The 8,185-nt window shown below is 41.9% G+C and overlaps 1 protein-coding gene across 1 annotated transcript in view; it reads right to left on the bottom strand.

The window, feature by feature from the left end:
- Window positions 1-7,555: 7,555 nt before the first annotated feature.
- Window positions 7,556-8,185, bottom strand: part of zgc:162331 (uncharacterized protein LOC793007 homolog) — a 13,172-nt gene continuing 12,542 nt past the window's right edge. Inside the window, exon 5 of the mRNA XM_048268443.1 lies at window positions 7,556-8,185. This exon is cut by the window's right edge and continues 793 nt beyond it. The gene's annotated coding sequence lies outside the window, so the exon portion shown is untranslated.

The raw sequence follows: 8,185 nt of genomic DNA on the forward strand, positions 1-8,185 counted from the left end.
ACTTGAAGTAAGTGATAGTCAAAATTCTCTAAACCAAACTTCTTTAAATCCTTCTCACCTAAATTAGCTGGCATTTGATCAGTATTCATATCACACATGAGTCTCAGTATATCACAGTCATGGTTACCCTATAGAGTCTACAGTCACAAACTTTTACATCAGTCTGCATTGTTTTGTAGCGAAATGTCTCATTCAGATGTTCAAAAACGTGCATTTTTTATTTGATTATTTGTTTGCTTTATTGTTTGATTATTTGTTAAAATAAACCAATGCCTTATGGGAATTTCAAGAGACAACCGAGTAGACCATGTCTGCATCTGCGTGGTTGTTGGAAGTTGGAAATCGGAAGCTATAGGCCTACTGTTGACTGAATTTATGTTAGCAACAAAACAAATGAATTGAGGCACCAAGCGACACAAGGGGGAGTGGATAAAAAGAGAGAGAAATCTAAGAGAGCACTGTTGGCTGATGGTGAAAAATGCGGCAAACTGACTGATTTAGTGCAGCTTCATCTAGCACTAGCACTAATACTGATACTCAAGGATAATTTGGATTCTCTAATGCTGATGGCGACAGAGAAAGAGGTCCTAATGAACTTGGATTCAGATGATGTAATAAACAGGGTAACGGAGATAAGCAAACTCCTTGGCTACCTTGTTAACTGCATGCCGGTTTTTATTAAGGAGCAGCTGGCTCTGATTTATTTATTTTTATGCATTGTTGTACATTGATATGTCTATGTTTTGGTGGAGTTCTTTCACATGCACCATCACGTTCAAGTTCACCATCACTGGGGCTATCAAATGTGTGTGTTCCTTCCATGCATCAAAAGTTCTATCTGCCAGTTGCTGTTGCTTATAGGATGGAAGTTTATGTTTACGGAGTGTCTATTTACACCCCTGGTACGAATAGCCTTGGCCACACAGCTGAGCTATTCACACCCTGTGACATAACAACAAAAAGACGTTGCTCACGTGCACAAAAAACATGGCGGACATTCGTTTTTTCGTCAGCAGGAAGTGAAGAATTCTGAAAGGTTTCGGCACTACTATCTGTTCAGATTAAGTTTTAGATTGAAAAGTTGTGTTTTATTTTCATAATCTTGCTTCAGTGAACACTTCAGTGAGTACAACCGTCAGTTTGTTAGTTAACAGAAATTTCATGAATATGACGTTCAGGCTCATAAACTATAAGTTTACTTGCAAACGCCATTTGCTTGTGAAAAAAGATTGCAATGGTCACAGATATGGGTTAGCACGCGGGAGACCGGTGTTTGATTCCTGAGTGATGCATTTTGGCAGAGTGAGTGTGCATGTGTACCAACGTCTCTGGAGAGAAGGCGCGCAATTTGAACAAGAAATCAGTTCTCAAACGGAAGTTTTGATTGCAACAATTAGCTAGTTCATGCACCAGGGTGTAAATAGCATACAGTACTATATACACCAGGGTATGAATAGCATCCACTTCTAACTATACATTGATGCAAACAGCATGAGACCTTATTTAGAGTGTCTATTACACAGCTAAGCAATTCACACCCTGTTATGTAACAACAAAGCAACATGTTGCTTGTTTTTTTTATTATTATTACATTGTGTGATCAATATGCCAGAATAAATGCACATGGGTGCAAATAGCATACACTGATATTTGTACCAGACGGGGTACTAATATGACACATTGCTGTGTGCACCAGGGTATGAATAGAATTTACTTCTAATTGCACCAGGGTACGAATAGCATACACTGCTAATTGCACCAGTCGCGCAAACGCCGCACCCCCCCTGTGGTGGGCCGCTGGTGTGTGTAAAATGCCAGGGCTGTCTTTTGTTCCCAGTCCGTCACTGGTAGTAGTAGTGTAGTGGTTCAGGAGCTGGGCCAGCATGCAGCATGTGGGTAAAATTCCCGGCTTCCACCGTTGTGCCCATAAGGCACTTAACCCCAAGTTGCTCCAGGGACAATGTAATCCCTTAATATAGTTGCTATAAGTCGCTTTCGACAAAAGTGTCTGCTAAATTAATTAATGTAAATGGTGGATTGTCACTTAAGGGCATTGAGACCAACAGTGCTCATAATGCCCTTTGGCCAAATTGTTGTTGTTCAAATAGGTTACTCCCCACACTCTAGCCTTGTTTGTTTGTGCCAGATTGATAGCACAATATTAACAATAATATGCATAATATTAAGGCTGCAGTTGGCAAGTCTGACAGATTGAGGGGATTTAGCCGAATGTTAAGAAAAGTTAATAAAATTATATATGAAGTATAACTGAACAAATGAAAAAGATTTTAGACCAATAGTGGCAAAACATTGGGCAATTTGTCTGCAACCCGCCAGCGGACCGCCAGAGAACCGATGAGCAAAATGCCAGCAAACCGCCAGCTATGCCCCCAATGGACCGACAGTGGTCCGCCAGCCTCTTGCTATCTGGGTATTAAGAACAAAATATGTAACACAAATAACGCAGTGTCGAAAATCTCTTATTTTTTCACACACAATCAGATTCTGACATGTAGCCTTTATTAGGGGATATGTCTTTGCTTTGCTCAGGAAGAGAGCAGGAGAGAGAGAGAAGGGGTGGTATTGGGAAATAACCTGGGTAAGATTCAAACCAGAACTTGGATCACTGTAGGCACTTGACACAAATGGAGACTAGGGGTCAGTTACACCATAGTGAATTGAATTGAAGTTCCCCTTGGGGGTCAATTAAGTATCTATCTATCTATCTATCTATCTATCTAACTATCTAGTGCCCCCCAATTTCTTACATCTCTTGCAGATCTATAGTAAAACAAAGTGACATTGTCATTCTACAGTTCTTCTTCTGTTTTTGTGTTCACCAGAGTTCCCGTGCCCACTCTTGCACATGACATGCTTAGCATGCGACATGTAGAACATCGGAGCGATGAACACACCCATCCGCGGAGCTCCGATCAAACATTGCCTCATGGGGCAGGTCAGTCTACGCCCTTGGTCATAGAGAAGCAGAACTACTCCTGGAGTGTAGATCAGAACAGTGGGCACCAACACCACGAGCACATTAACAAGAGCCTTCTTCTTCATGGGGTTTATGTCCGTGCTGCCCTGTGCAGAGTTCCTTTGGCAAAGAGCCCGAACAATTTCCAAAAAGCAAGCCAGTATCACGGCAAAGAATGCACATATCGCCATGGAAAGGGTGTCGGACATCAGTTTGAAATTGAAGTGGACGAGCAGGCCAGCAATGATGGAGGTGAGCAGCCAGACAAGCACAGACCAGGTGGTGCGGTACTCCAGCCGGTTCAGTCGCAGGTAGTAGATTGGATGAACCACTGCCACGTAGCACTCCACGCACATGCTAGCCAGGAGAAACGGACACGCGAAGATGTTCAGAGAGGTGAACAGATCCGAGATTTTGTGCATTCCAAATCCCGGAGGGATTACACCATCCCAGCTTGGTGTAAATCTCGAAAGGCATGCTGAGGACGGAGATAATGTTGACCACTGATGCGTTTAAGACCAGTACCTGCGAGGCTGACCTTTTGCCCTTGAGGAGGACCCGGAGGAGGACTACATTGTTTGCGAGACCCAGGACCATGATGAAACCATAGATTCCCATCCAGACATAATTTGTGAAAGCGACACTCAACTTTGTCAGTGTAGTTTAGCAGAGAAAAGTTCATTTTGGTTCTTGGAAAGCTCCGGAAAATCCTACCATGTATTTGTTTTACCTGTGCACTTAACAGGTTATATCACTAAATATAGCTGATCTAGCTGGCTGAAGAGCTGTGAATCCGTAGAATCGGCTAGCTTAGTGAATGGTTGTAATAAATATGTAGCAGGACTTGTTTTCACCTCAGACTAGTTTTGTTCTGTTATGGAAATGCTTAGAGACGCTTCCCAGGGGTGATACACTGACAACCTGTGGTAAGAGAGTGCAAAGCATGCCATTAGACTTACTCAGTTTTCAGTTGCATTTACAGTACAGGCCAAAAGTTTGGACACACCTTCTCATTCAATGCGTTTCCTTTATTATGACCGCCGCGCAGCGAAGCGGCGTTCATATAGGTTTAGTCAGATTTTTTTTCTTTTTTTTTTTCTTTTTTGCATGTCCAAATTTCCGTCAAGGATTCCCGGGACACTGTAAGACCGGGGTACACGAATCTTGGTGGGCATGTAACCCCACATGGATAGCATGGAACCATCATTTTTCGTTTTGATCTGTACCCCCCCCCGCTGGACTGGACCCCCCGAAAGGAGGGTAGGGCAGACACAGTTTTCTGTGAATATCTCGAGAACCGTAGGGTTTAGGAGGACCATTTTTTTTGTATGTTGATCTCAAGGGGCCATATCAAACCATTCCATAACCACTAATTTCATGTATAGCGCCACCTAGTTAAACACAAAAAAGTAAAAATGAGGTGTTGTAATCGCAGGTATCTGTGACCTAACATAGTCAAAACCGCACGAAATTGGAAGTGTAGGATCATTATGACACCCTCTGAATGCACGCCAAGTTTCGTGGAATTCCGTTCATGGGGGGCCACACAATAAATTAATTTATGTTACTATACACCAACTGGCCTGTAGGTGGCCGGAGACAGTTTTCTGTGAATATCTCGAGAACCGAGGGGCCTAGGAGGTCCACCTTTTTTTTTGTATGTTGGTCTTAAGGGGACATGTCAACCTATCCCATTACCACTTATTTCATGTATAGCGCCACCTAGTTAAAAATTAAAAAGCAAAAAATTAGGTGTTTTCATCACAATATCTCTGGCTGACATGGTCATAACTGCACGGAATTGAAAGTGTAGGATCATTGACACCCTCCGAATGCATGCCAAGTTTCATGAACTTTCGTTCATGGGGGGCCTTACAATAAAATAATTTATGTGTACATTTAGTGACCGTACACCAACAAGGATTCCCGTGACACTGAAAGACCGGGTACACGAAAACTTGGTGGGCATGAAACCCCAAATGGATAGCATGGAACCATCGTTTTTCGTTTTGATCTGTAGCCCCCCCGCTGGACTGGACCCCCCGAAAGGAGGGTAGGGCAGACACAGTTTTCTGTGAATATCTTGAGAACCGTAAGGCCTAGGATGACCAATTGTTTCTGTATGTTTGCCTCCAGGGGTCATCTTAACCTATTCCATGTGCACGCATGTGCATAAACAGATACACACACATACATTCACAGTAATCCTACGTATGACACATACTCACACAGTAGACATATGTATGCATGCATGCACAAACACAGGCACATACGCAGGCACACACACAAGCACGCACACACACACACACACACACACACACACACCCACACACATAAACATAAACATGCACACGCACACATGCACACAAGAATTTCTCAGAATTATGAACAGGCAAGATGGGGGTGGGGTTGTATAAAATGAATTTTACATGTGAAATCTATGAACTAATCATGTTTTGGTACTTGTTGTCTAGCAGATACCAGTGAGAATTGAGTGTGCATAATGCAATTCATTGAGACAGTTAGAATCATATATGCCTTTCAGCGTGACTTATTTTTGTGGAAAACATGTGCTGGACTGAGCGGCGGTCATATTTTGTACCGCTCTGCGGTACATCTAGTTGTTTATCCAGCACCGTCTTTGCAAATAACAATGTCCACAGACAAGGTAGAATATATTGCATGATTTATGAAAGTACGATGTATTGCGACATCAAACACAAGTCAAATTTGTAGTTTCTTATGTCTCATTCCATCGAACTACAGATCCGCTACCCGATCTGGCAAAATTACATAGTGCGGTTATAGCCGATAGAGGGCTGTGAAGCGAATGCAGAAGTGCAGTTCACCCTGTTACAAGTTGATGAACCACTGAAACGATTTTGGAAACATTATTTTAAGGTCCAAAAAACTCTTTGGTGTTGCTTTAAATAAAGCCAACCAAATAGGGCTAATTGGTTCATACCACTATGACTGGGGTGCTCAGCCCCCATACAAGCACACATAATTATACATACAATTATAATTATTTAAAAAGGGGATGAAAACCACCCTGCACTATCACACACATTTCACTTTTCTAATCAGGGAACAAGTTACCCAATTGCAGGGAGTGAAAATGTTTGTGTGTGATTGTAGGAGAATTATAGTCAGTTTACATGACCGTAAGCAGCCTTTTACAGCATTGTGCAAATGAAAAATGACCAATATACAGTAGAACACCCTTTGGTTAGAGAGAGCTGTGCACCACTGTTTATAGGGCAGCCGTGGCCCACTGGTTAGCACTCTGGACTTGTAACCGGAGGGTTGCCGGTTCGAGCCCCGACCAGTGGGCCGCGGCTGAAGTGCCCTTGAGCAAGGCACCTAACCCCTCACTGCTCCCCCGAAAGTGTCAGCCGTTGTAGCAGGCAGCTCACTGCGCCGGGATTAGTGTGTGCTTCACCTCACTGTGTGTTCACTGTGTGCTGTTTGTGTTTCACTAATTCACCGATTGGGTTAAATGCAGAGACCAAATTTCCCTCACGGGATCAAAAAAGTATATATACTTATACTTATACCACCATACTTCTTTCATACAGATAGATAGATAGATAGATAGATAAAGATAGATAGATAGATACTTTATTGATCCCAAGGGGAAATTCAAGAAATGCATCCTGATGTTCCTGTCTGTCAGGTCACATACAGACTATGGGGTAGGACTAACATGGCATTAGCCATTGAGAAAAAAAAAACAGCAAATATATTTGTACAAAATCAGTTGGATGGATTTACGAAAGCATTGCTATTTGTTAAAAATGGGGAGAAACTGCTTCAATAAAGTGATAAGATGATTTGGAGTTTGAACAGTTTTGAGAAATACAATTCTGATCTGAGAAATGCACCAAAGCAACTGAGAGAAACTGTAATTATGTACAGTATGCAACGAGACAATGCAAATAAAAATAGAATGAAAAACAGATCAGAACAAGTTTGGTTGTCAACAGTGTGTAAAAATGGCAGAAATATCCTAGCACTGTCCAATCAACAAAATTGTTAATGCAATCCATTATGGTACATTTTATTGTTTTATTCTAAATGATATTACCTGTCATGACCTTACAGTGGTGAAACACGATGAAGATTGTGTAGTGTGAAGAATCTCATCCAGCTCTCTTTGTCTCTGATAGTTTCTTGACTGTCACCTCCAACATTCCACAAGATCAGTCCCCAAAGCCCCTTTAGTACCATACCTTCACCAATCAGATGAACAGCTATTTCCCTCTCCTCAGCCATGCAAATGCACAGAGTATTGGGCCAGACATTTCCTATTTGTCATGTCATATAGGTAAGTCTTCTCCTATTTGTCATGTCATATAGTTTGACACGTCATCTGTCGGTTTGGACAGGCCAGGCTGCCTTTTATGTCATTTGAATGTTTCCAAAGCCTGATAACCGTTTATCACCTGAACATGTCAATTCAGAACAAAAATGCCAATCAGTGATCTAAAACTGAGTTTTTGTAGGACCACTCAAACGGAAAGGAGACAAAGAAGGCTTTATTTAAGCAAAAATCAATTTATTCTTTATCTCGTTAATGAAAACAAACAAATCTACAGTAAAAGGTCAAACTGCAGGTGTCAACTGTCAAAAGTCAGATGCATCCATACTGAACATTCAAAGTGACTCCAGTGACTCGCCCATTTATCCCCCTAGGAAGAGAAAACCCACACAGGGTGTACACACTCTCTCTCTCTTTCACACACACACACACACACACGCGCGCGCGCGCATCCTGACACGAAGTTGGGGAGCAATTGTAATTTAATTTCAAAGCATGGTATTGTGATAAGCAAAGAGAGTTCCTTATGCAGTACAGTGCACTCAAAAAGAATTCTGACCTCTCACTATAGTCACCGTTTTCTAATGCTGCAACATATTTTCTTATGATTTGCAACATAAGAAAAGTAGCTTAATACCAAATATCAATCTACGCTCAATAATCCATAATGACAAAATAAAAGCACAATTTCAGAAATGTTAGGAAATGTAATGAACAAAAAAAAAAAAAACAAACAAACAACACTGAACAAATCCTGTTGCCATGACGCTGCATGGACAGACTCCGTTGTCTCCGTGTTGTCTCCGTGATCTGACAGGTGAGAAGAGATGGTGTGAGTTATGATCAAACCACAGGAGGAGTGTCAGGTGGTGGCTCCATGTGGTTTG

The sequence above is a fragment of the Alosa alosa genome, chromosome 17, assembly GCF_017589495.1.
Source record: "Alosa alosa isolate M-15738 ecotype Scorff River chromosome 17, AALO_Geno_1.1, whole genome shotgun sequence".
NCBI lineage: Eukaryota > Metazoa > Chordata > Actinopteri > Clupeiformes > Clupeidae > Alosa > Alosa alosa.